The sequence below is a fragment of the Hordeum vulgare genome, chromosome 7H, assembly GCF_904849725.1.
Source record: "Hordeum vulgare subsp. vulgare chromosome 7H, MorexV3_pseudomolecules_assembly, whole genome shotgun sequence".
In the NCBI taxonomy this organism is placed as follows: Eukaryota; Viridiplantae; Streptophyta; class Magnoliopsida; order Poales; family Poaceae; genus Hordeum; species Hordeum vulgare.
Genome location: NC_058524.1, coordinates 182403410 through 182408602, shown reverse-complemented (window position 1 = coordinate 182408602; position 5193 = coordinate 182403410).

The following is a 5193-nucleotide window of genomic DNA, read 5'->3' as shown; positions in this document are numbered from 1 at the left end:
ATCATTAGGCTCATGTTCATCACCAGATTGTGTTTCAGCATCAGAGACAGAGGCATCATTTGGACTCTCAGGTGTAGCAGCAACAGGGTTGCTAGCGTGCAGGTTCCTATCATCTTTCTTCTTCTTTCTAGGATGACTAGGTGCATCAGTGCTAACTCCTTGAGAATCTTGTTCAACTCTCTTCGGATGACCCTCAGGATACAAAGGTTCCTGGGTCATTCTACCGCCTCTAGTGACGACTCTGACAGAATTTTCATTCAACTCATTGAGCAAGTCATTTTGAGCCTTAAGTACTTGTTCTACCTGAGTAGTAACCATAGAGGCATGTTTACTCAGAAGCTTAAGATCATTGACATTTCTGTCCACACAAGCACTTAAATGACTAAGCATACGAGCATTCTATTCCAATTGTCTGCTAACATAATCATTGAAACTCTGTTGTTTGGCAACGAAGTTATCAAATTCATCCATGCATAAGCTAGCAGGTTTATCAAAAGGAATATCACTCTCATCAAACCTACGCAGAGAATTTACTTCTACTACCTGTATCGGGTTATCGAGACCATGGATCTCTTTGATAGGTGGTAGATTTTTGACATCTTCAGATTTAATGCCTTTCTCTCGCATAGATTTCTTGGCTTCTTGCATATCTTCAAGACTGAGGAATAGAAGAGAATTTACTTCTACTACCTGTATCGGGTTATCGAGACCATGGATCTCTTTGATAGGTGGTAGATTTTTGACATCTTCAGATTTAATGCCTTTCTCTCGCATAGATTTCTTGGCTTCTTGCATATCTTCAGGACTAAGGAATAGAATACCTCTTTTCTTTGGAGTTGGCTTAGGAGGTGGTTCAGGAATAGTCCAAGCATTCTCATTGCACAAGATGTTATTCAATAGAATCTCAGCTTGTTCTACGGTTCGTTCCCTAAAAACACTACCGGCACAACTATCTAGGTGGTCTTTAGAAGCATCGGTAAGTCCATTATAGAATATATCAAGTATTTCATTCTTCTCAAGAGGGTGATCAGGCAAAGCATTCAATAGCTGGATAAGCCTCCCCAAGCTTGTGGAGGCTCTCTTCTTCAGCTTGAGCAAAGTTGTATATTTCCTGCAAGGCAGCTTGATTCTTATGGGCAGGGAAATATTTTTCAGAGAAGTAGTAGACCATATCCTGGGGCTACGCACACAACCAGGAGCAAGAGAAGTGAACCAGGTCTTAGCATCATCCTTTAGCGAGAAAGGAAACAACTTGAGCATGCAGTAGTGGCGTATCTTTTCCTCACTAGTGAATAGGGTGGCTATATCGTGCAGTTTGGTAAGATGGGCTACAACCGTTTCAGACTCATAACTGTGAAAAGGAACAGATTCGACCAGAGTGATTAACTCAGGGTCGACAGAGAATTCATAATCCTTATCGGTCACAAAGATAGGCGAAGTAGCAAACTTCGGGTCGTATTTCATCCTAGCGTTCAGAGATTTTTATTTCCACTTGCGCAGTAGTTTCTCAACATCATAGCTATCCTTACACGCAAGAAAATCCTCAGATATCTCTCCCTCCATAACATAGCGCGTATCACGCATAACAGGCGTAGTAGCAGGTTCTACTTCAAGAGTATCGGCAGTTTCAGAAGTATCATCACATCTAGCAGCAACTCTAGCAATTTGTGCATCAAGGGCACCTAGTGGCAAAGCAGTATCAAGCATAGCATCATCAGGCATAGTATGAAGCATAGCATCATCAGGCATAGTATCAAGCATAGCATCATCAGGCATAGTATCAAGCATAGCATCATCAGGCATATTATCAAGCATAGCATCATCAGGCATAGTATCAAGCATAACATCATCAGGCATAGTATCAAGCATAGCATCATGGAAAGCAGAAGTAGCATCATCAAGCACAGGCGCCATATCAAGATTTCTAGCAGGATGCGAAGTCGCAAACTTACTCAAAACTGAAGGTGAATCAAGTGCAGAGCTAGATGGCAGTTCCTTACGTCTCCTAGTAGTGGAAGGCAGGATTTTAGTTCTTGGATCTTTTGGATTCCTCATAGTGATCAGCAGACTTCAATCCCATGTGACTCAGAGAATATAGTTGTGCTTCCCCGGCAACGGCGCCAAAAAAAGCCTTTGATAACCCACAAGCGTATGGGATCGCAACAGTTTTCGAGGGTAGAGTATTCAACCCAAATTTGTTGGTTCACCAAGGGAAGCGAAAGAATATTCTCAAGTATTAGCAGCTGAGTTTATCAGATTCAACCACACCTGAAAGATTAGTGTCTGGAAGCAAAGTATCAGTAGCAAAGTAGTATGATAGCAACCGTGCCAGAAACGATCTGTTGATGGCAGACTATTCCTAACTGTTCTATCAATGGCGCCAGTAAAGAACACATGGACGGGGAACTATTCTTCCCAGGCAACGGCTCCAGAAAAGTCTTGCAACAAGTAGCAGCGAAGTAGCAAGGAATAGCAGTAGCAACAGCAGCAAAGTGAGAGCAGTAGCAAGTAACAATAGAGTAACAGCAGTAGCAACAGTAGCAGCAGCAAAGTGGCCCAATCCCTTTTGTAGCAAGGGACAAGCCTAGACAAAGTAACGTAGCGAGGACCAGTAGTAAAAGACTCATAGGCAGTGGATCGGTGATGGATGAGTATGACAGATGTGATTCATCATGTAACAGCTATAATACAGAGAGATATGTAACTAGCTCCCGTTCGTCAATCTAATGTAGGCATGTATTCCCTATGTAGTCATACGTGCTTAGGGAAAAGAACTTGCATGACATCTATTGTCCATCCCTCCCGTGGCAGCGGGGTCCTAATGGAAACTACGGGATATTAAGGTTCTCCTTTTAATAAAGAACCAGACCAACGGATTAACACGCGGTGAATACATGAACTCCTCATACTATGGTCATCTCTGGGAGTGGTTTCGGCTATTGTCACTCCGGGGTTGCCGGGTCATAACACATAGTAGGTGACTACAACTTGCAAGATAGGATCTAAAACACACATATATTGGCGACAACATAATAGGTTCAGATCTGAAATCATGGCACTTGGGCCCTAGTGACAAGCATTAAGCATAGCCAAGTAGTACCAACATCAATCTAGAACATAGTGGATACTAGGGATCAATCCCCGTCAAAAACTAACTCGATTACATGATAGATCTCATCCAACTCATCACCGTCCAGCAAGCCTACGATGAGATTACTCACGAATGATGAAGAGCATCATGGAATTGTCGATGGAGAAAGGTTGATGATGACGATGGCTACGATTTCCCCTCTCCGGAGCCCGAAACGGACTCCAGATCTGCCCTCCAGATGAAGAACAGGATGTTGCGGCGCCTCCGTATTGCAAAACGCGATGAAACCTTCTCTCTGATTTTTTTCCAGGCGAAACGGAAGATATAGAGCTGATATTGGGGGCGGTGGTGCCACGTGGGCCCCACAAGCCTGCACGGCGCGACCTAGGGGGGTGGCCGCGGCCTGTGGGCTTGTGGCCCACTGGCACGCCCCCTCGGGTGGATCTATGCGCAGGTATTTTTCTTTTATTCCAGAAAAAATCTCCGTAAATTTTCAGGACGTTCTGAGAACTTTCATTTCTGTACAAAAACAACACCATGGCAATTCTGCTGAAAACAACATCAGTCCGGGTTAGTTCCATTCAAATCATGCAAATTAGAGTCCAAAACAAGGGCAAAAGAGTTCGGAAAAGTAGATACGACGGAGACGTATCAGGCCCCCGCGCCAAATTGAGGATAGGGTCGCATCTTGGGCGTGACAGCTATTGAGTTGATTCTTTTTTCTGCTGATTGATATACAAATTTCCTTAATTATCATAATTTTCAGAATTTTTGGAGTATCAGAAGTATGGTATATGTTCAGATTACTACAGGCTATTCTGTTTTTGACAGATTCTGTTTTCTATGCATTGTTCTCTTATTTTGATGAATCTATGGGTAGTATCGGGGGGTATGAACCATGGTGAAGTTGGATTACAGTAGATATAATGCTAATATGAATTTGAAATGAGTTCACAACAATACTTAAAGTGGTGATTTACTTTATTATACTAACGGATCTCACGAAGGTTTTGTTGAGTTTTGTGTGATTGAAGTTTTCAAGTTTTGGGTGAGACCACGATGTATGAAGGAATAAGGAGAGTCAAGAGCCTAAGCTTGGGGATGCCCGAGGCACCCCAAGGTAATATGCAAGGAAGACTCAAGCATCTAAGCTTGGGGATGCCCCGGAAGGCATCCCCTCTTTCGTCTACAATCTATCACTAATTTTACTCGGAGCTATATTTTTATTCGTCACAAGATATGTGCAAATGCTTGGAGCGTATTTTGTATTTATTTTTCCTTTTTATTCTATGCACCATGTTGGTATGAGATAGTCCTTGGTTGATTTATAGAATGCTCTTTGCACTTCACTTATATGTTTTGAGTATGGCTTTATAGAATGCTTCATGTGCTTCACTTATATCATTTGAAGTTTGGATTGCCTGTTTCCCTACACATAGAAAACTACCATTTGTAGAATGCTCTTTTGCTTCACTTATATTTATTAGAGCGGGGCATATCTTTTGTAGAAAGAATTAAACTCTCATGCTTCCCTTATACCTATTTAGAGAGTTAACAGGAGTTGGTCATTCACATGGTTAGTCATAAAATCCTACACAAAACTTGTAGATCACTGAATATGATATGTCTGATTCTTTGCAATAGTTTTGCGACATGAAGATGTGATATTAGAGTCATGCTAGTGAGTAATTGTGTATTCATAGAAATACTTGTGTTAAGGTTTGTGATTCTCGTAGCATGCACGTATGGTGAACCGTTATGCGACGAAGTCAGAGCATGATTTATTTATTGATTGTCATCCTTTGTGTGGAGGTCGGGATCGCGCGATGGTTAACTCCTACCAACCCTTCCCCTAGGAGCATGTGTGTAGTACCTTGTTTCGATTACTAATAGACTTTTGCAATAAGTATGTGAGTTCTTTATGACTAATGTTGAGTCCATGGATTATACGCACTCTCACCCTTCCACCATTGCTAGCCTCTCTAGTACCGCGCAACTTTTGCCGGTGCATTACACCCACCATATACCCTTCCTCAAAACAGCCACCATACCTACCTATTATGGCATTTCCCTAGCCATTCCGAGATATATTGCCATGCAAC